Source organism: Rhinolophus sinicus, linkage group LG01 (assembly GCF_036562045.2).
Source record: "Rhinolophus sinicus isolate RSC01 linkage group LG01, ASM3656204v1, whole genome shotgun sequence".
NCBI lineage: Eukaryota > Metazoa > Chordata > Mammalia > Chiroptera > Rhinolophidae > Rhinolophus > Rhinolophus sinicus.
The window spans coordinates 118303870-118327780 of NC_133751.1; the positions used below are offsets into that span (position 1 = coordinate 118303870).

The 23911-nt window shown below is 49.0% G+C and overlaps 1 long non-coding RNA gene across 1 annotated transcript in view; it reads left to right on the forward strand.

Moving 5' to 3' along the window:
- Window positions 1–23911, forward strand: part of LOC141567233 (uncharacterized) — a 51636-nt gene that overhangs the window by 25451 nt on the left and 2274 nt on the right. The window contains exons 3-4 of the long non-coding RNA XR_012489717.1: window positions 22285–22690; window positions 23327–23526. This is a non-coding gene — a long non-coding RNA (uncharacterized LOC141567233). The remainder of the gene's footprint in view (window positions 1–22284; window positions 22691–23326; window positions 23527–23911) is intronic.

The window sequence follows — 23911 nt, forward strand, 5'->3', positions numbered from 1 at the left end:
GAAATCCAGAAGCTATAAAAGAAAAGCCTGACAGATTTTACTACATAAAAATAAAAAGCTTATGCATGGCAAATACACGATAAACAAAGTTAAAAGATGTTTGACTGCCTGGGAGAAAATATTTAAAACATGTGCAACAGACAACAAATTAATATCATAACATATAATGAGATTTCATGAGCCAGTCAGGAAGACACATACAGCCCGGCAGAAAAAAATGGGTAAAGGACAAGAGTGGGTAATTCATAGAGTAAGAAACACTCATGGCCAGTGAACAGCTGAATAGATGCTCACCAGTCATCAGCAAGAACCCACTGGGGGTTGAAATCGAAAGGAGGGCTCACGCTATACTGGTGAGGGGTCCCCGTGCCTCATTTGTAGAATGGGTGTGGTCCCTGCAGACAGTGGGAGGGCAAGTTGGGCAGATTTAGCGACATTCAAAACGCATGCTCCTTGTGACCCAGAAATTCCACTCTTAGGAGACTATCTTTGCCAAATGCCTAAGATGCTCAATGCCTCGTGGTTTGCTCTAGCACAGGAAGAGGGGCACCACTTCATCGTTCTGCCACAGGTGGTGGCTGCACGAAGGAGAACTACTCAGCCAATAGCCAGACTCTGGAACTGAGAAATGCTCCCAACTTATTAAGTGAAAATAAAAGCAAGACACAAAGCCACAGGAGTGGCCGGGTCCCATTTGTATTTTTTAAGTCCTATATGTGCAGTAACCCAGATGTATACACACACCTGCATAGAGAACGCTCCGGAGAGAAATTTACAACTGCCAACAGCAGGGAGCCCTGGGGAGTGGGGTAGAGCTTAAAGAGTGACTTCGCTTTTCTTGTTTCTTTACCATAGATTTTTAGCACGTAAAATATCTCACTATTGTAATTTTTTAATAAAGAAAAAATAATAGCATCAAAGGAGGGTACAGCTGGGGTGTGTGGTGCCATTGGGTCAGGAAGGGGAGGCCTGAAAATCTGGTCTGGCTCCGGTGCTCAGAAATGACATGCCAGGCAGTAGAAGCCATGCAGTGCCCACGGGGGGCTGGCCCTGCTCTGGGCCTCCCCACAACACTGCGGCCGGTTCTGAGATCACTTTGTTGATGTGTTAGCGATGAAATCCAGAGTCTCAGGATGCGAGCACGGAGCCAGGGCTGACCCCACTAGGGAAGCAGTGATGCCTCTCCCTGCATGATCAGGGGATGGGGTACACTAGCAACATGACAAGGCAGGACCTCAGCTCCAGCTGAATCACCCTATCTGCTCAGCATTCATGGATGGGGGTAAGCTGTTCCTGTGCAGTCTCCTCCCACCCCCATAATTTCAGGTTTCCTTTCCTATGAGGTCAGGGCCCCTTCCTCTCATGGAAGCCTCCATAGCACCTGGCCCATCCTCAGGTGGTCAGAAGCTCAGTTCTGGACACACCGATACAGCGATGGGTACGAGACCTGTGGATAGATGTCATGGTAACAAGTGGATGCAAGCATCTGGAGTTCAAGGGAGAAGCCGGGCTGGAGATACACCAGTGGTAACTAGTCATGAGCTGGTGTAGAGAAGAGCAGTGGGCCCGGGATGAAGCCCTAGGTTCCTACACAGAGGAGACTGTGGTCATCACATTACTGTCAGGACAGGCACTGCCACATGGAACCCCAAGGAACAGGGCCTCAGGGAGGTGAGGGGATGCCCAAGGCCACGCAGGTAGCACTTGTCTGCTTGGCTCCAAAGCCCGGCACTTCCCTGATGGTCACTCTACTCACTGCTTCTCTGTCAGACCTAATATCTCATCTTTGCTTGAATGTGATGGTTTAAGACAGCTAAGCTGTTTTGTCTTTGTTTCTGCCTCTGACCTTGCTCCTTTGGTTCATGGAGCTGATCAGCTAGAGGTTTGAGAAGCTGGGAGGAACTGGGAACAATTGAGAGGCCAGAAACGGAAGATGCCCAGCTGGGGGCAGTGGGCAGGCCCCCTCGGTGTGCCATGGCCTTACCTGGAGAAGGGAGTCTGTGACAGTCATGCCCACTCACACAGCCGACGGAGAGGCTCTGCGACAGAGAAAGGGGGCACGTGCCCTGGAGCTACAGGAACAGCAATGGCTACTGCCTGGGGGAGCCCTCTCCCTCCAGGTAGCATCGCCTCATTCTACCCTCACAGCCCAACAAGGTGGGCAGGTGGCTCTCTTGCTATCTGCAGAGGGATTAAGAACACAGACTGCCAGGAAGGGTAGGGCCAGGCCTGTCTGATGTCTCAACCTTACAACCATGTATGTTAGAGGCTCTCCATATATGGTCAGTGTCTGCGCTTACATTTTGTTCTACATGTTTTCACTGAGGCCTCACAATGACCATATGAGTTGTATATTATTGGCTCCATTTCACAGACAAGGGAACAGAGGCCCAGGAAGGTCAATTAAGGTCACCTAGCCAGGAGGCTCCAGGTCTTGCCTTCCGACGCCAGGCTCTCCCAGACTGCTGCCTCTTGGCACAGCCGTCAGCCACCTGGAGAGGGGCACAGGAACTGAGCACGGCCAAGCGGGTCTCCTCAAGATGGCGCCCACCCTCTTTCCTTGCTTTACCATATTTGATGGACTCTGAGAAGACATGTTTTACATTTTGGCATCTTTGAATTCTGGGTGTATCTTACAATCTTTGCCAGGCCAGACAGCTGTTGTGACTTTTTTGTCTTTCCCTGGCTCCTACATCAAAACTTTCAGGATGGGTATCCATTCCTTGGGAGAAAATCCTGCAGCCAGGAGTGGAGGACAATTAAAAAGAGGTGATGAATTGCTATGCTTTTTTTGATGGTGCAGAGAAGGCCGTGTAGAAAACCAAACTTCACAGCTGTGAGTCAGAGATTCTAAAGAGTTGGACTCCAGACCGAGCAGTTCTGGGGCTACTTGATTCAGGGGGGCTCTCCATTTTGATCTCACGGAGGGATGTGCGTGCCCACAGCTCTGCCAGGCCTCCTGTGTGATGACAGTGCTAGGAGACACATCCTAGAAGCCATGTAGCCGGTGTGCCAACACACCCTCTCAGGTGCTCATGTTCCATCCCAAGGGAGGCAGGGAAAGATGCTCTCTCACCTACCTGGGTGCCCACAGATGGCAAAGTGGAGAAATTGGATGGTTGGTCTGATGGTCCGGAGAGCTGATGATGGGCACTACGTGACTCTGAGCCCAAGAAGAGCCCCGATCCTGTGCCGTCTGCTGAGCTGGTAACCACAGCCCTTCATGGTGTGGCTCACCACTCGCCTTTACGGCCCTGCCCAGAGCCCAGCACACTACAGTCATTCAATCAGTGTTTGCTGAATGAAGGAAAATTGCACATGACTTCAGAGTCTCTACAATATAGGTTTGAATTATGTGTCTGCCATTTCTTCTCTGAGCCTCAGTTTTCTCATCTGTAAAATGGGGATAAAATGTCTTCCTGATTGGATTATTGGGAAGATAAAGGAGATGATGCATATAAAGTACTAAGCTTAATAACCAATGAGCAACTGATGGAAGTGATCAGGAATATTTCTGAGATTCTTTATCATGATTTTTTTTTTGTGCAATGGCCTCAGACATAGCCCTAATCCCAGCTCTTGGTCATGACAAGAATGAGGGAAAAGCATACATGGCTCAATGGAAATCCTTCCTCAGCACAGGGACAACTGCCGCAGCTGTACCTTACAGGTGGGCATAAGGACCCCTCACTAGATCTGAGCTTGATGGAACCTACACTGAGCTTGTCCTCACCCCAGGGAGAGTCCGAGCAGCCAGTGTCTGAGACCTGTCTGTGGCCCTCTATAGGGGCTCCTTCAGGGCGGGGTCTTGACTTATTTACCCCTTGTCAGATGGTGCGCAGCAGGTGCTCAACACGTTTTTTAATGGATAAATGAGTCCTTATCTTTGAGAGCAGGCCTTCCGAGAATAAGTGTGTTCTCTCTCTCCCCTTGTACATGTGTGTACATGCTCAGGTACACAGGAACACACACATGCCCATTTAGACACACAGGCTCACTCACCAGGCTGGAGTCTTTTTGCAGGTCTGGGGCTTCTAATGTCATCTGTCTTCCCACAGCCAGCCACAAACTCCTGCTTCAATGTGGGGAACTGTGGGTTACCTGCCTTTGCATTTTCCCCAGCGACCAGCACAGAAAATGCTCAGGAATCACTAAGTGGGTGGATGGATGAAAGAATGAAACTGACCTGGGGTAACTGATATGAGTGAATGCCACACAAGATGATGATGGTGACAATAAACCATGTGTACTACTTAGAATATAGGCTGGGTATTGCTGTAAAATACAGGTTTGCTGTAAAGATGCCAAAGTAACAAGATCTAAGTCTACTGCTCCTCATGTGAGGAGCTGGTTATAAGCGTGATGGGCTTCTGTGGCAGCTGCACAGTGCCGAGAACCCAGGCTCTGCTAGTCATAAGAGAGAGGTCTAATGTGGCTGCTCCACCTCCTGCCATCACACCCACATTCCTACCAGCAGGAAGTGGGAAGGGGAAGTGGAAGAAACTCCTTTTTCCTTTAAAGGCGTGGCCCAGAAGTTGCTCCCTTGGCATCCACTGACATCTGACTGGCCAGAACTCAGTTGCAGGGCCACACCTTGATGCAAGGGAAGCTGGGGAAACTGGTGACCTTTGCGCCCATCTTAAACTTGGAAGGCCATTTACTAAAGCAAGAAAAGAAGAATGGATATTGGGGCAACTCGCTTGCTCGGCTCCGCCTCTTTTTGAAAAGATGGAATGGCTTGTTCATTGGTCACGTGTGGTGAGTTAGAGGGGTCATGACAGCTTTGAGTGTGAATCTGGGGGAAATGGTGGGAGAGGCAGAGAGAAAGAGGTGTTGCCTTGAATGGATGGATGCTACTAAGGGACTCAGGGGTGTACGGGGTCTCTCAGGTGTCGGGTGGAGAGGCCAAGAGCCCTCTGAGAGGCACACAGAGGAGGACAAAGTGGCAGGACAGCTAGCCTGCAGTCTGCCCAGCTGGCCTGTGTTCTAGCCCAGACACAGGACAGAGGCTATGGACTGGGGGGGGGGGGGGGGGCAGGTGCACAGCCCCACAGACAGCAGCTGCGTTTCAGGTACCCTGACCACGGGAGTGGCAGTGTTGTCAGCATATCTGAATGAGCTACCAGCATTTACGAAATGATGAGTTTTCCCGTTTCCTTTAAAATATCAGAGGCTCAGTCAGGCGAGGCTGGTCTGACTCTCTCTGAGGTGACAGTTGTGGGTCCTGTGCAGTGGCTGTGGGCTCTGGCTCACCAGCCCCCACCACCCTCTCTTAGGCTTCCCTCACTTACACCCCTGCCTGCTCATGGAGAAACAGGAGGGGGTGACCTTCTCCTCACCACTGAGAGTCCCCACTATGTCATCCGGAGCCTAGCAAGGCGTCCCCATCCCTGGATCACAAACGTCTGTCTCGCAGAGGCTGTGGCTCTTTCCCATACACTCTGCCAGGCCTTGTGCCAGAAAGAGGATCCGATAATCTGTGAGCAAAGTCTCAGCCTCTGAGTGGCTGGGCGTCCATCTCACACTCAGCTTTGCCCTAAAACCTGGGTCCCCAATGTGACCTCGCTTCTTACTCCACACCTCAATTTCCCCTGACTCTAACAGAGCACTGAGCTCAGAAAAGACAAGATGACCAGTAGTCACCGTTTACCTTCAAGGTCTCTTGCCACTGGATGGAACTGGCATTTTTGTTTACATTCAGGGGTGGGTGTTGGGTGTGATTTGGTTCATGCTGCAGTGACGGTGGGACACTGAGGTCTGCTCTGGACCCCAGGCCTGTGGGGACAGTGTCTCTGCAGTGGAGGAGAAGACTGGGTCATGAAGGGGTCTCCTCCTGGGGTGGAATTGCTGCTCCCAGAGGCAGAGAACCCCCCAAAGAAAAACAGTTTGATTTCATCTAGGAACTGGTTACTTATTAGCTCCATTGTTTTCAACATCTCCCTTGGCCAGAACTCAAAAGTGGCTTTATTTTGCAAGCGGTTTTGTGTGTGGAGACACATCCGGGGTTGATAATACTGCAGCCCAGGATATTTTGGTTCTTCCTTATTTAAAGGGAAGATCTACTGCCACCCGGCCCCACCTCACCCTCCAGATCGGAAACTATGTGACCCTTGTGATGGGGTTTCAGTTGGAAACCTCGGGCCAAATTTCTGAGCTAAAAGGAACACAGGGCCGCGTCGGGGCCAAACACACGCTCTGGACAGCTGGGTATGATGTTTTGTCCTGTCCTTTAAAAACAAAGCTTAAGCTGAGCAAAGAATTGCTTTCAAATCAGATATTTGTTGGCACATGAATTTTAGAAAACATGTTTTTTGTTTTAAAATTAGATTTCCCTGGAAAGAACAATGGCAGAATCAAAAGAGACAAGTGTTTGGTGGGGCAGAAAAGAACAAATTCTTTTGCCCAAAATGTCTTCAGTTTTGCTGAGATCCAAGCTACTTGCGGGGCTGGCTCCCTGACGGGAGCCAGAGGACAGGGCTCACAGCTTGTTAAGAGCCATGCAGTTGCCACCTGAGTCCCTTGGAGACCCTAATGCAAAGCGTTCTGGGAGAAGTATTCCAGACAGAGTCAACTCCTGCTCCTGCCTGGCTGCGCACTCCCTGAGGGTGCCCCAGGGCCTGAAATCCCTGGGCTGATACAGAGGTGAGGGGTTCTGAGAATGTGCCCCTCCCCCGTCCCCAACCCCTCCCCCAGGATTCTCGCTGCCCTAGTGCTACCCTGCTAAGGACCAGCACCTCCATGCAACCCACAGCTCTGGCCACAGCTGGGGAGACTAGACATGGAGCCTTGACCTAGGGCAGCTGTCAGTAGCCTGGCTCGAAAGCATGGCCCAGAGCCCAGTGTCTGTCCAGCCAAACAGATGCTCCCTCTTGGGGCTTTTGGGTGCAAAACACACAGAGAGGGATCCAGAGAGACTCACTGAAAGCAGGCAGTTCACAGAGGCCGTGGAGAAGAGACCATGGAATATGCATGAAGGGGCAGCCCCCATCCTGAAGGGCAGGGAGCGGAGGGTGCAGAGGGTGAGGGAGCAGGAAGAACAAGAAGCTGAGACGCAGTAGTGGGGTCTAGGGACATACGGAACTGTGGGCTGGGCCCTCCAGCTGCTGTCTGGTGGCCAGAGATGCCACTACATAGAAAAGAGCTCCTGCAGCTGCCCCCTTGAACCCTCTGTCCTGAGCTATCCACTCAGGTATAACGCTCTTTGGGCTTGAGGGGAAATTTTCAGGACCTGGGTTCTAAGCAAGGGGCAAGATGGGAGCAGCAGACATGTACATAAAGGACAGCTCATTCCTTCCAGAGTTGTGGTCTCTTCCCCACCTCTTCCAGGAAGCCTCCCCAACACCCTCTCCACTCATAATCCTCAGCCTTTTCCCTCTTTGGGGTGTCCACAGAACTTGTCCCTAAGGGTTCCCAGTCTTCTGTTGTGGCTAACGCTCCATCTTTGTGTTCCATTTCCTATCCTGGCCACAAGCTCTCCAAAGGCAGGGACTGCTCTGGCATCTGTGAGTCCCCGCAGCTCCGGGCAGGATGCCTGGAGCATGGTAGGGTGGTTGGAGGATTCACTTCACAACCATGCATGGGTCTTATCCGTGGACGACCCCACTTATGTCCCCACATAGGGAACACCAGCCCCAATGGCCTCTCAGGACAGAGACGAGGGTTGTCTGCAGCCTTTGCCCTCGGCAGAGCCAGAGAGGAGGCATTTAACCCAGCCTTAGAACTGGAGGCAGGTGGCTGAGCCCAGCTGGTGGGTGAGCTGGTATTTCCGAGAGAGCCCGAAGCACAGGGCAGGGCTCCTGGCTGGACGAACTTGGAAAGGTGCGGAAACTTTCCCACTTCTCGTAGCTCAGTGGTTATCTGCCCCTTGGCCATTAGCGAGGACATTCTGTAAAAGAAAAGGCCCTTGGGGGAGGGGGAGCTGGAGACACCAGTTTGGGAGTGGACAAGCTGCAAGACTCCAGCCCTGCCCAGACCCGCCTCGCTGCATGCCTTGCTTTGCTCCACATTCTGGTTTATCTGTCCACCATGGATGCCGTTGCCCCCACAGCATGGCCTGAGATCCACCCCCGAGTTTTCACAGGCAGACCCCATTCCTGGGCAGGATTCACGCAGACTAAAAGAAAAGCTGCCCCCTTTTCCTCACCCTTAGCACGGGCATACACACACGGCCCCGAGAGAGTCAATTGGGCTGAGAAGAGTATTTCTCAGAAGCCTTCCCTCTGAGTAGGAAGAGCGTGGACAAAGGTGGGGAGCCGTCCCTATGCATCAAGTAAGAAGGGGCAGTAGAGGCCGGCCCTGATGCCACAAAGAAGGTCACCATAACCAAGCAGTGAGTGAGATGACAGCTTGGAAAAGCAGGCTTTGTTATTCTTAATAGTCACAAGAATGGTCCATGGTATATGCTCAAAAACTTGTCGTTTTTAATTCTCACAACAAGCACATTTGGTGAGTATTCCTAGTCCCCTTTTACAGATGAGTGAAGTAAGGTCTAGAGAAGTAACACATCTTGCCCGAGCTTAGATGCGGCTCACATTCCTTCGTCTAGAACTCAGGTACATGGCCACATCCAGCAGTAAGGGGGCTGGGTAATGGAACCTGGCCGGCAGCCCCGTGTTGACAATAGCTCCCGTCTAGTGAATGAAGAGGAGGGCAGATGCGCAGAGCGGCGGTGTGGGTGCGAGGCCTGGTCCTGTGGCCTTGCCATGTCTGGGATGAGCCAGTCCTCCCCCAAATACCATGCTGTGGGGAGAGTAAGCAGGACTCTGGCCGCCTGGCCCATGGCCGTGCATTCCTGGGCCAGCCTCATGCCTCTCCCTGGCCAGGGCAGCTTCCATGTACCGCCCCACACCCTTGGGGAGCACAGAAACTGCGTTCTCATCTTCCTTAAATGGCCACTGGCCCAGTTTCATTCGGCTCAAAGATCCATTCCACAGTGAGCAACTGCTTTGTCCCAAGCCTGTGCCAGCCCTGTGGGGTGGTCACAGGGGTGCTATGGGAAAGAGCAGAGGATCAGTCCACGAGTATTTACTGTGTCCAACTCTGGCTCTGCACTGGGCTGGCACAGGGAGTCTGGGTGCAGAGAGGAGATGTGGGGAGAGATGAGCCTAACAGACAGAGTCGTAGGGAGGACGCCATGACCGCAGTGGTCAAGAGGGGAGGTCACAGCGTTAGGTCCCCCACAGGTGCTGGGTGACTGTGGAGGGACAGAGAGCCCATGCTCCTGTGTGAAGGGAGCAGCCGTTATTCAGCAACAGCTGCTTGGCCCCTGGTGGGAATTGGCACCTAGAGTGGCCCAGCCTTCCGATTTCTCTAGAGAAGCCAGAAATGCAGGGTGTGTGTCTGTATATGGAGGTGTGAGTGAGTGTGTGTGTGTGTGTCTGTGTGTGAGAGAGAGAGAGAGATGTTAATTTTTCAAAGACTGACTGGAGGCTGTGCACGCTTTGCTGCCGGCAAGACTGAGTCCTGGGGCCACTCCTGAGCCTCTGCAACCTGGACTGAACGATGTGATTCAGAAAGCAATGACTGGGCTGGGTAGAGGAGAACAGAACCCAGGCTTGTGACCGAGGGGAATACTGACTGCATTGAATGGGTCAGCCTCTCATTCTAGGTACCTGTCATTGTTACTTCATTCAATTCTTGAAGAAGCCTCTGGAAGAGCTGTTGTGACGTTTCCCTTCTCATGGTTGAAAAGCTGTGGCTCAGAGAGGTTAGGTCACTTGTGCAAGGTCACACAGCTCAAAAGCAGCTCTGAATGATTGTGCTGAGCTTTAGGAGAGATGGAGACCAAAGCCTCTTCAGGAAGGAAAGCATAGCTCAGGGCAGGGCAATGATCTACCTCAAGTTACCCAAGAGCAAGGACAGGTGGGACAAGGCCGGGATTCCTTACTCATTTCCTTTCGCCAGTTGCTCTTTCCTTCTCAGCCCGACGGCTCCCTACACAATGCTGACTCCACGTGGAGCTGCGGCTTCCTGGCAGGGCCTGCTGGGGAGCGGTAGTCCAGGGGATACCTTTGCACAGTGAGACTTTCACAAAGCATGTAATCACCTGCTAGTGTATCTCCTTGTTAAGCCTGAACTTTGGTCCGTCTGGTTTGCAAGGCCCGGGCCCATGAGCACTGCATGTCTGCCTGGCAGGATGCAGAGGACCTAAGTGACAGGAATCTGCCTGAGCTCATGGCTTCTCTGGGCAATCAAGGACACATGCAGCCTACATTTAGGCCGGTGAACATCTGTCCTGCATGGTCTCCTCAAGGCAGGGAGCTGGCCTCAGGCGCCTCGGGTAACCCTTCCCTCTAGGGATAGTGATGACTAGGGGCACTCAGAGGCACTGCCCTGCACCCCCCTAAAAGGGATGGACCCTGAAGTCCCTGGTGGGGTAGCAGGGCTGCCATGTGCCTTTCCTCTCCTGTAAAGCAGGGGTCAGTGCCCTAGTCTTCTGTCAGCTTTTACTGGGCTGCCTGTCGCTTTGCCGTCCCTAACCTCCTTGTCCGGCCCCTTTCCCTTCCCTTTCCCCTCCCTCCATTCAAACCTGCTCTGGATCAGCTGCAAGGGTCACATAAACTTATACTCTCTGAGGTACAAACCACTGTACTTGGCTTACAGAATACCACTCCCAGGCTTATTTGCATTTCAAAAGCACCATGGTCATTTTACCCAAAAGGATGATGATATCTCGGCATCAGCAATCAGGAGATTTGGAGACACCGTGGGACGTGTCTAAGTTCTACTCAAATTTTTTTTATAGTGTCTGTCCTGAGAGCCCCCCGTCAAAATACTGTTTATATCTTCTTCGTACATCACCAGTTTTCGAAGCCTTTGAATACACTTAAGACAATAACAACAAACCAACCTTAAAAAGAAGTTTGGATACAATCTAGTCTTGCTTTCATTTTTGAAGGCCTCGGTATGTCCTAGCTATCATTAATAGGGCTTCTCCTTGGCAGAACCCTGGGTAAAAGGGACACCCCATGTTGGTGAGGAGCAGCTAGCTATAGGAAGAGCCCCCATGAGTCTGCAGGCTCTGGCAGGAGCAGGAGGACCAAGCAGTCCCATCTTTGAGCCAATGAGCCCTGTCACTGTCTGTGGGTACAAAGACCAGCCTGCAGAGGACGTGGACCGTGTTGTGCAAGCAAATAATGTTGATTACGTCCCAGGTCAGCCCATGAAAGCTCTTTAAATCCAAAATGTGCTTGAGCTTAAAGCCATTGGTTCTACAATACAATATTTTGCTCATTCATTCATTCATTCAATCGAATGTTTACTAAGTACCCAGCATATACAGTGGCAGACTAATTACGTTTGGGGTACATTGACTGTGGTATAGACCCAGAATGACAGTGGCTCAAATAAGACAGAGGATTAGCTCTCTGTCATGGTTAATTTTATGTTTTATGTGTCAACTTGACTGGGCTAAGGGATGCCCAGATAACTGGTAAAACATTATTTATGGGTGTTTCTGGAAGAGGTTAGCATTTGAGTCAGTAGACTGAGTAAAGAAGATAGATCCCTCTCACCAGTGCAAAGGGGCATCGTTCCATCCACTGAGGCTCGGGATAGAACAGAAGGGCAGAGAAGGACGAATTTGCTCCCTGCTTGAGCTGGGACTCCCACCTCCTCCTGCCCTCGGACATCAGTGTCCCGGTTCTTGGGACTTCAGATTCAGATGAGGACTTCCATCGTGGGCTCCCTGGGCTCTCACACCTTTGAGCTTTGGCTGAAACCACACCACCAGCTTCTTTGGGCCTCTGGCTTGCAGACAGCAGATTGTGGGACTTCCTGGCTTCCATAGTCACGAGAGCCAATTCCTACTATAAATGCCCTCTTACATGTATCTCTACCTATCCTATTGGTTCTGTTTCTCTGGAGGACCCTGACTAGTACATTCTCTCTTGTCAAAGTCCCAGCATGTATGTTGCTCAGGCCCCTCCGCCTCATTGCTTGGCATTTCTGGATCAAAGCTCCTGTTTTCATGGTCCAAAGTGGCACCTGTGTCACACCTGAATTGCACCATGAGGAGGCGGTGAAGGAGGAAGGGCACAGCCCACAGTTGTACACCTCATGCCCACTCACATCCCATTGGCCAGGACTTGGGCTCATGGCCACACCCAGCTAAGAGGGAGGCTGGGAAATGTTGTTTTTATTTTGGGTGAAAGTAGGCCGAACTACAAATCAGGAGGTCTGTCACTGTGAAAGAACATGAGAATAAACATTAGGGGACAACTTGTCGGCTCTGACAAAATTGGCAAATAAAATAAAACCGATGTGCCTCTGCCCTGAGGCACTCATAATCCAGGTAGGGAGATGGCTATTAAATGGCAAATGACCCCACGTTAATGCTTCCATTGTGATGAGGGACATTACTCAGAAATGCACAGGGTGCTCTAAGGAGGGGTGGCACAGGCTTCTCAGGGTGGACTTGGGAGCAGAGACCTGAAGGACGGTAGGTTGGGGTAAGGGGTGAAGTGGGAGCAGTGAGGGGGTTCCCACCAGACAGGTTGAATGGCAAATGCTAGGATACTGGGGCAATAAGGAAGGTGGCACTTAGGAGGACTGGCAAGCAGGCTGGATTCTAGTAAGCGATGGGAGAGGGTGGGTGATGAGGGGAGAGGGTTGACTGAACAGGCAGTGCCTTTTAGCCAAGGTGGGCATTTGCAGATGTCCTACTCAAGGCAATGGGAAACCACTGGAGGGGGTGTCGGAGGGGGTGACATAGCTGCACTGCAGGTTCCGACCATTCCACTGTGTTGCCTGGTTTCTCTGGAAACGGGGAACTCAGAGGTCAACAAAGTTTACAAGTCCTACTGGCAGTAGCAACAGAGGCTGCACAAAGAGGCTTGCTGGGCTCTACTACATGCCTGGCATCTTGTGCCAAGTTAGCATCACAGAATGTTGAATTTGAGAGGATGGAGAGAATATCCAGTGCAACCACTTCATGGTACAGACAAGGAGGCTGAGCCCAGAGAGGGAAAGAGGCTCAGCCAGGACACCCAGCAGGGTGGTGGCAGAACTGGAGCCAGAACTGACTCCTTCTGACTCCCCTGGGTGGTTGAGCAGGGTCCCTGGGTTAAATGGGTATCACCTGGCTCCTGGGAGCTACCTATCCGAATCAGCATCAGAAACTTCAATCTGTGAATTATTTCTAATTCCAGCCCTAAGACATAAAATCAAACCACATACTGAGCTGCCCACAGTTGCCTGACAGCTGGCCTGTTTGATCCTGGCTGTCTGCTCCAAATTGGTATTAGTGGCACCAAGAGCAGATTAACATGGTTACTGGGCACCCAGCAACTTGATGCCAACAGCTGGGCTTGCAAAAACTGTCAGTCTCCCCCAGCTGCTAAGCTGCCCAGGCACCCATATTTCCCCAACCTTGGGGTGGAGAGCAGTCCTGGGTCCAGCAAGGGTTGGGTCCTCCCTCAGCCATGAAGTGATGCCTCTGGTCCAGCCTAAGATACAGGAGAGGATGCAAGGAAGCATGGCCAGGAAGGCAACACTCAAGATTTCAGGGTTAGCACAGAGCTGAAACATCAGTGGGGCCCATGGGCATTCATCACCTGAGCCAAAGCCCACATTGCATAGCCAGGAACCAGCCAGCGAGGTGGGAGCTATGCCTAATGTCCCACAGCAAAGGACTAGAGCTTGGACTCCCTCCCTGTCAATCTTATGTTTTTCCTGTTCCATCAAACTGAGCATGTACCTTCCCACCACCTTTACTAACCTGAGTCTCTCTTTTATGGATTTGTTCACCTCGTCAACGACCATCTCCTAAGCACCTCCTGAAAGCCAGTCACTGTGCTAGGTACTGGGATGCAGGAAGCCATCGTTGTGGAAAGGATTAGAGGCACGAACAGAACCATTCACTGAGGTTAATACAATGTACATTAGTGAATAAGGGAAAGAGGGAGAGTGGTGGCAGGGAAGACATCTCAGAAGGGATGAGCCATGATGTGGGTTGCATTAGATACGGTTGGAAAACACCACAGTAACAATGGAGTACATAAGGCATTTTTCTCTCCTGTAAAATTCCAGGGCTAGTATGGTGATTTGATCTGCAAAGACCTCAGGGACTCAGGCTCCTTGCATCCTACTGTATTGCTATCTCTAGAGAAAACTGGTCTTCAAGGGCCAAGATGGTCATTAAAGCTCCAGTTACCGCATTTGTATTCCAGGCAGCAAGTTGGAAGGAGGCAAACATATTTTCACAAAAACGCTTGTACAAGAATGTTCAGTGTCAAGAACTATGAAGGGTCTGAGGTTTTACCCAACGTGAGTGCTAACGAGTGAGCCTACCACAGTTTTATGGAGGCTGGCAGAAGATGCGAGAACCACGGGTCAGAGACAAAGAACTTTATTACTCACAGCACAACAAGCAGCATGAGCATCAACATATTTATTTGTGTCAGTTCCTCTAGTCCCTAAGTCCCAGGGGGCAATGTGGAACGGCCAAGATGATTGCTGCACCTGCAGTGCTTTACATTAAAAAAGAGGAACCCTGAACTTAGGGAACGTGGATCATTTATAATGGGAAGCATCACACCCGCCCTTTGCTCCCCTGGGAGACACTTCTTTTCCCAAGATAATTCACAATAGAAATATCCTTGGAAAGATAGTCCAGAACAAAGGGAAGTCCGTGCCTCACTTACAAGATGTGCAGAAATGCAAGAGACCCACAGGGAATTGTCTCCCAAAACATGGCAGCTTTATTCACGAGAGCCCAAAACCTGAAAGAGCCCACCACACCATGATGGGTCCACCACACCGTGGACTACGACTCACAAATAAAAAAGAATCTACTGATAGTTGCAACAACGATGATGCTTGAAAACACTGTACTGACCAACACATTCCAGACACAAGAGTACATAGCGTATGATCCATTTAAATGAAATTCTAGAACAGGAAAAGCTAATAGATGATGGGGAAAAATCAGAACAGTGGTTGTTTAGCAGAGGGGAGAAGGTCAAGGATTGACAGCAACGGGGCATAAGGAAACTTTTCTGGAGGGATGATCTTTATCTGGCTACATTTGTCAAATGTACACTTAAAGTTTATTCATTTCATTACATGTAAATTTTACATCAAAATATCATAAACAAATATGCACTGAAGTATTTGGAGGGAAGTATACTGGTGTCTGTAATTTACTTCTGAAATGAATCAAAAATAGGATTTTTAATGGATGGGTATAAGGATGGATGGATGGATGGATGGATGGATGAATGGATGGATAGATAGATGATTAATAAAACAAGTATCACCTAGAATCCATGAGATGGATATGTAGGTATTTACTGTATAATTCTTCCAACTTTTCAATATATTTGAAAATTTTTATGATCAAATGGAATAAAAGAGGGGGCAGATGTCATGTACCAGCTGTCTTTAAGAAGGTTCCCAGAAGCTGCCACATGACACTTCTAACATCCTATTGGCCTCAACCTAGTCACATGGCCATACTCAGCTGCAAGGGAGGTTGGGCAATGTAGTCTTTGTTCTAGGGGAACTTGGCGCCTGGTAAAACTTCTAATACTGAGAAAGAAGGAGAGAACAGATCAACCAGCAGCCGCTGCCATGTGCAGGGCTGCTCTTGGCCCATACAGTGCCTTTGTGTGAATTAAGAAAAGGCACTCCTTCCTCTAGGCACATGGCCCAGTGGGTACATCTTGGAGTAGAGAATGGGCTGGCTTCAGCCCTCACTAACCCTTAGGCCAGATGTCCTTGAGCAGATGTGAATATGCACAGCATAAACTTTAAGCATATAGCATAAAGTTTGGCAACTTTAAGAAAAAAAAGGGCTGGCCATTTAATGAAATCAATTTAAATTTAATTTCTTTCAGAAATCTCTTGAGAACAAAAATGGATTTTTTTCTGTGTAGGTTTGGTTTCCAATGAGAAAGCTATATTAGAATAGCAGGAAGACTATTTCCTGGTTTCCATAATCCATGCCTTTACCTTTGGAAACCTTAAACGCGTGACAAGAGTCCATAGACATCTGGAGAAACAATTTCTTTTTAAAATGTCACCCTTTTTTTTCTCCTGAGGGCTTGGAGTTTGTCTAATGGTGAACTGCTTCTCGTTGTGATGACGCAGTTTAGATGTTGCCGTGGAATGAAGACCTTGTCCCAAAGTCTGTCAACCTCAGACACAGAGTTGTCGTCCACTAGGGCATGGCCCTTGACAGAGTAAAGAACCTGCTGCTCCATGGGTTCCCACTCGTTCATCAGAGTGTCAAATCCCACGCCTTGTTTGAGCTGGGAACTTGTTTGCCGGCAGATGATGAGATTTTGAAATTGGAAACACTTGAGGAGCACTGCATAAACCAGACAGGATAGACCATCAGCGGTAAAGTTACTGATGGTCTCTCCATGTCAGGCATATAGTATCCGTGTTTGGACCGCCGTAGCATTGAAGATGCGTGGGATTGTTGTGGAAGGCATGGGGTAACCCTGTGCTGGGCTTTGTTTGATGCCAGAGAAGCCCCACTGCCCTGGCCCTTGGGAAGAAGCAGAGCAGGACGCTCTGGAACATGCAGTGTGTGTGTATATGGGGGGGGGGGGGTGGAATCCAGCAGCATTGGTAGCTTGACAATCCTCCTTCCTTCTCCTTTGAGACCTGCTGCCCTAGAGGGAGGGGCAAGCACACAGTACTCTCCCAGAGTCCCCCTTCTTAGCGAGGGTCCTTCCATTCACCAAGTTGCTCAGGTTAGAAACTTGAGCGTCACCCTTCACTCCGATCTTTCTGGGTCAAGCCACAATCTGATGCTTTCAAAACGGGGTCAGAGAGTGGGTCACTCCCACTTATTGCTGAGAGATTGCCACAGTCCCTGTGGGGACAGAGCCCCAGAAAGTAGTTTACAGGCTCTCGGCCTCACGTGGAAGGGTGCTGGCTCGGGTGGTGAATGGCCGTCGGCTGTGGCTGATTGGCCGTCGGCTGTGGCCGGTTAGCCGATTGGCCGCTGGTATAACTGCTGCGGCTACGAAGGATTGCCAAGGAGCCGAGCAGAGCCGAGCAGAGCCGAGCAGAGCCGAAGAGAGTGGAAGAAGAGAGCCGAGAGAGAGAGGAACAGAGGAGAGAGTGGAGGAGAGTCGTCGGTCGGTTGGCGGAAAGGCGGACGGCAGGTCGGCGTCCGGTGGGCCCAGCCTCCAGTGAGACCATAGTGATATGACTCCCCTACTTATGGCTCCGTGGGTGTTCCTTTTCGGCCTCACCATATCCTGCGTTCTTGTGTGGGGAGTGGGAACAGAGACCCTGCAGGCCGCCCCGCCTGAAAGATGGCGCGGCGAGAAGGCCTCCGTGCACGACAAATGGCGCAGCGAGCAGGGTCTCCCGCACGACAAATGGCGCAGCGAGCTGGGTCTCCCGCACGACAGTCCCCTACTGGTCTCCCAAGTCCTCCCCTTGTCCCTGTACAACTTGGTCTCCACACTCAGAGTTATTGTTAATAAAACTCTGTATCAGGTCATATCCTCCTCTGCTTAAAAATCCCCTGAGGCTTAATACCTCAGCAGAGCCCAATTTAAACTTTGAATCATGGTCTGCCAGGCCTTCTCAATCCTGGCTGCCATTAGAATCACCAGGGCTCTTTACAATTCCTGATACCCCGGCTGTCCCGCAGACTAAGTGACCCCAGTGTGCAGCCAGGCCTGGAGCCAGCACCCCAGGGCCCGCCCCGACCACTCTCTGCCTTGTGTGCTTCACTCCCCATTTGCTGCCACACACCGGCCTCACCCACCTTCTGGTGTTGCTTCCTCAAGGCCACTGCCTGTGTCTGGAACCCTCCCTCACTGCTTTCAGGTCTCTGCTCAAAGGCTACCTCCTCAGGAAGACCAGCGGGTCACTTCCGACCCTTTCATCTGCTCTTTTCTCCCGAAGGTGCTCTCACTATGTGGCTCCCACCAGGGCTGCGCATTTCTTGTTTTGTTCCAGAACCCCCAGAGTCCAGAAGTGTGCAATTTACACAGTGGGCACTCATTTAAGTTTCTTGAATGCAGGAAGAATGAGAAGGAATGGAACTCTCCCTAAGCTAACAGAACTGCCTGAGGAGGCAATTTTCCCCTGCAGAGAGGGCCTGCCTAATTAAATAACAAAGGCCTAGGACTATGCCTCAGTGGTTAAGCGCTTGGTCAACGCCAGGCGTGGTTACCCCGGTGAATGTCTTCACCTCTCTGCCTCCATTTCTTCAGCTGTACAATGGGAATAATTGGATGTGCTTCTTAGTGTGATTTCGAGGATGAAATGCAGTAATTGAAATGAGACTTTTAGCCTTATTCAAGGCTCAATAGCATAATCATGGATCATGAGCATGTAAGATCCAATCTGAAGCACTTAAAGAGTCGTATTCTCTGTTTACCTGATTTATGTAATAATGAACTCTTTATTATTACTAACTAGGTATGGCGGCCCAAAGAAGGGCCGTACGTGGCCACAAGGTGCACAGCCACCGGCTCCAGGGCCAGAGCCTACCCCGGCCTACTGCGCGGCTCTATGCAGCCCTGTTGTCAGGTCGGGACCGGCGCCGGCAACCCAGCCCAGGGCAGCGGAGGGCGCGGCCTGGCCGCGGGGCGGCTTTGTGCGCTGCCTGATTTCCATTTCCCCAGATAAACACGCGGCGGGGGCCGCGACCTCACTGCATAGCAAATGCCTCGGCTCCCGCCCCGCGTGGGGCCCCCGAATGAGATGATTTACTCCTGTTTTGCATATTAATTGATCTAAACGCCACCCGTTCTGGGAACAATTAAGAGGCCCTCTGGCTCCCGGGGCTGCGCAGCGGCTGCGGCAGCGAAGCAGCGGGCGCCCCCTCCGGGCCGAGGGCCGGGTGGGGGTTGCAGGAGAGGCAGGGGGTCGGGGGGACGCGGGCCCCACCAACGCCGGACCCGGCACAAAGCGGCTTGGTCTGGGTGCCCGGTATTCTGTGCAGACAAAGCTCCTGCGCTGGCCCTGCTTCCCCATCTGCACAAATGCATCCCAAAGCCGCCGAGGGAGAGGGCGAGCACGAGGCCCAGGCCGTGGGACCAGACGCAGCACCCGATCCTATAAAGACGGCAGCCTTTATATTCCCCGATACCCAGCCCCCGCGAAGTGGGTTGTCATTTAACACTCACTTCACAGATGAGGTTGACCGATCAGGGTGGGATCTGCCTCCTACCCGAGCCACTGGTCACATGTCCTTTCGTTTGGCCGTGCTGCAGCCAGGGCGGGAGGGAGCTCCGTAGCCACGCCATTAGTTTTTCAGACTTCTTCACAGCCCCTGGCCTGAGCCATGGAGCTAAGAAGGGCAGTGGCCCAGCTGACATTATGCCCTTCAGCACCACCACCACCAGACTCTCCAGGCCCTCAGTGGAAGGGGACTCCAAGGAAGCGGGCTTCAGCAGAACTCGCATTCTCCCAACCCATTTCTGATGCTTTCCTTGCAGGGTCTCCACCTCAGGACCCGGGACTGCCATCACCCCTCTGCTGGGCTTGGAAACCAAGTAATATCCCTTGACTCTCTTCCCTGATACCCAGCTCTCACCCTAAGCCCACCTGCACATTCACAAAACACATAGTCACTTCCCTCTAGTCCCACTGCCTCTGCCATCTCCCACCAGGACAAGTGCCCAAACTCCCTTTGCTGCCACTCTCTCTGACTTTGTGTTCTCCTTCCCATGTGTATGTTAGAGACAGCCTTTCAAGAGGTAAATCAGAGCCAGTCACTGTATCACCACAACTCCCACCACCAGCCCCTTCAGACTTTCACTTTGTACTCAGAAATCTACCGGCCTTTCTATGGTCTCCAGGGCTCCATGGGAATCGGCCTTTTTTGCTGTCTCTCAACCTCTACAAGTATATTCCAAAGCTCTTTTAGGAAAGAATATTTAAGGGGAAACCTGAAGGATGAGGGGGAACCATGCAGCTAAAGAGTGAGGGGAACAGTGTCTCAGGCAGAGGGAACAGTAAGTACAAGAGCCCTGAGGCACAAAAGCCCCTGGCCTCTTTTGGGATGGCCCACAGCCCCTGTGTCTTGACGTGCAAGGTGAGCATAGTGAGAAGAGAGGATTAGAGAGATGACCAGTGGCCAGCTCTCTCACACAAAGAATTTGGGTTTTAAGAGGAGTGTGGTTTATATTTTTGTGAGCATTGACCCACCTGAGTGGGAATCTTGGGGTCCTTCCTTAGTTTCTCCTCCAAAAGCTCCTCTGCCCACCCCTGTTTCTCTCTCTCTTTCCCTCCCTTCCTTCCCCCCCCCCCACACGAACGCATGCCCACAGCCCTCCCATCTGTCTCCAATCCCTGTGGATTCAAGCCCCGAATTCCCTCTGACCAAGCCCATCCCTTTGGCTGTCTCTGCCATGACTTCTTGCCTAAGTAACCACAGCGACCTAACCTCTCCTCCCCCCAGCTACAGCCTCATCCCCTCACCCCCATGCCAGGGTTCTGGGCTCCCTTGCCACCACTTTTCTTCACTTGCTCTGGTCACTGAGTCCTGTTAGCTCCTCAGGACCTGGAGCTCACGTTGCCCCATCCCCAGTTGATTGTTCCATGCAGGAATGAGGGCCCAGACATTTAGACATTCCAGAGGAAGTCTGAAATCCAGATTTTTACGCGAAATCTTCCAGTTTTAAAATATTAGATCAATGCCTGATCACTGCACTGTACACCTGAAGCTGAATAATACTGTATGTCAACTATAATTAAACATATATATATATATATATACACACACACAGTCATGGGATATGGACTACAGCATAGGGAACAGAGTCAATGGAATTGTAATAGATTTATATGACGTCAGAGAGGCAATAGATTGGGGGACGGGGGTTATCACTTTGTGAGGGGTGAAATGTCTAACTATTACATTGTTTTGTACACTGAAACTAATAAAAAGAAAAGAATATTGTGGGAATGGTATGTAAATAATAAATATTCAGGCTTAAATTGGAAATTACTAATCTTAAATAAATTCATTCTATTTTGTTCTTCTTAAATTGTTATGATATATGAAAACTTGATATTGATCAATGTTAAAACATTGATGTTGCAATAAAATATATCTGTAAAAAATATATATATTAGATCAAAACCAAAAATGGTTAACACTGGTACGTAGAACCAAACAAATTACGTGCAGCAAATCTAGTCCAGGCCTTCCTATTGGCAGCCACTTAACATGGCATCTACAGATCCTGACAGTCAATCCATTATTTAGTCAACAACACACAGGTTGACTCTACTCACAGGTTGCCAAGTCAGTAAGCTAGAGTAGAGACTTAGTGGGTGATTGTTCGCATAGCCCTGTGTTTTTCTGGTATTTTAAGGATTTCATGATTTCATTTAAGCCCTGGATGCATGTGGAATTAATTTTGGTGTAACATGTGAAGTGAAGATCTAAATTAATTTCTTTTACAGATGGGTAGCCAATTGTCCCTATACCAAATATGGATAAATCCCGTTTTTAAAATGCCATCTTGATCATACAGTAACTTCCTATATACATTGGATGACTATAGTTTCTAAATTATCTATTCATGTACCATAGTTTTAATTATTTGGCTGTATAATAGATTTAAAATACATGTAAGTATTTGATGGGGTCATGTTTTGCTGCTCTTTACATTTCTTTTTCATACTTTTCCTGGATAATCATGCTTGTGTATCTTTCCATATCAACTTTAGCATTAACTTGTCTGGCGTAGTTCCATGAGAAATCCTGTTGGTATTTTCAGTGTGATTGTGTTGATGTGTAGATTAATTTAGGGAGAACTGATATCCTTAGAATGTTGAACTTTTTAATCCAAGAATGTGGTATAAGTTCACATTTGTATCTTTCAATAGCATTCAGAAAGTTTCCTTCATAGATTTTGCACATTTTTTAAGTTTGTTTCTAGGTTGTTTTTGCAAATGGAGTCTTTCATTTATTGTGATTTAGTACTGGTTATTTTCTGTATATTTCAAGGCTATGATAGTAGAACACTAGTTTTGTATTCAGTTACCTTACTCAATCATTCTGTCATTTTCAATAAGTTTTTCAATTGATTCTTCTGGATTTCTCAGGTAAATGGTCAAATAATCTACAAACAGTAATAGGTCACCTCCTCCTTTACAATTTGATACCCCCTTCATTGCATTGTCTGGGACTCCAGAGGGGTGGTGGTGTGATGGCAGTATTTGTAGGATCTCCCCCCTGGTTCTGGGTTAAAATATATAAATGCCAATTTATGGCATTATCAACCTAATCTAACTTATTAAAAGCTTTTTCTTTTATTCAGAATAAGTATTGAATTTTATTCAATAATATTTTTTTAGAACACAGAGATAAAGGAAGATCCTAGAAGCTGTCAGAGACTGAAAGGGTCACATAATGAGCATCAAGAACCAGAATGGCATTGGACTTCTTAACATCAACCCAGAACATGTGGTTGTAGAGAACTGCCTTCAGAATTCTGGGGGAAGATGATTTCCAACCAAGATTTATGCATCCAGCCAAACTGTCAATCAATTATCCCAAAACTGAACTCCCATATGCAGTTTCCAAGGAAGCTACTGGCATGCATATTACAACAAATGAAAGGAGTAAACCAAGGAAGAACATGGCTTAGGATCTAAGAAACAAGGATCCAACATATGAGAGTGGTGAAGGGAATTCTTAGGATACTGATGAAGAGAAATTTCAGGACTTCTATACAGACAGCTAGGAGATCAACTGGTCCAGGTGGGAGCAGGACAGAGGGCTTCAAGAGGAAAATAGAACTGATAAGTTCCCAGATATATTTGAAATATATTGCTAGAACTTTAGACATGTTTGTAGGAAGAATTAATGATGTTATGTCAACAACTAATTAAATGAAAACTGGGATAATTAACTCCAGGGTAGGGGGGAGGTGTAGAAGACAGCAACTATAACCATAATATAGTATTTTGTTTATCTGTGAATAATGTATAAGTAGGTATGATAATGTAAAAACTGAGTATTGATTTATCAACTGTGATAGAACTATATTGAAAGGAAAAGTGTGGGTTTGTGCGTGGTGTCTGGTGGAGCATCAGAATCTTCTACAGGAGGAAGCCAATAAATAATATCTAAAAAGTAATGGTAAAGAATGATATTTAGAAATATAAAAGTAAATGTCAGAAGGGATAGCTGAAAGAATTGAAAGGAGTTGCCTCTGAGGAGGGGGCTAGGCGGTGAGAGGAGAGGCAGGACTGCTGCTTTTCATCATCGGTTTCCTGGTAACAGTTGACTTTAAAATTTTTCTGCATAAATATTTTAGTAAAAATAGAAATTTAGTTGTAAAATGTTCATGTGTGTATTACCTAAAGACAGCTTTTGTACCACTTCTACTCTTAGCAAAGTTTGGACAGACCAACATGCTAATTCCAGTTCTGCAAATCACTCGCTGTGTGACTCTGGGCAAGTTGCTCAGTCTCTCTGAGCCTTCACTTTGTCATCTATAAAATTGAAATAATACAAGTACCCACATCATAGAATTACTGAGAGGATAAAATGAGATCATACCTGGGCCTGCACATAGAAGCATCCAATAAAAGGTATGTACTATTGTGGTTATTGTTGTTTCAATTTCACTTCCTTCAATTCCTAAGTGATTAACCATGGGCAACTCAATTAATTTCTCTGAGCCTCATCTTTAAAACTGGAATAAAATACTTCACACCTCTGAGGAGATAAATGAGATAATGAGTGTAGATTACCTAGCACCTATCCTCGAAATCTCAGAATTCTTTTTAAAATGGGAAAATCCTTTTAGGGTCTTGTAAGAATGAAATGAAATGCCACAGTTAAAATCTCTAGCACAGTTCCAAGGACACATTTATTTACTTAAAAAAGGTAGCTATGCTTAACATTAGCCACTTTTTTAAGTCATAGAAGTAAGTACCCCTTAAACTTATACAGTGCTGTATGTCAGTTATATCT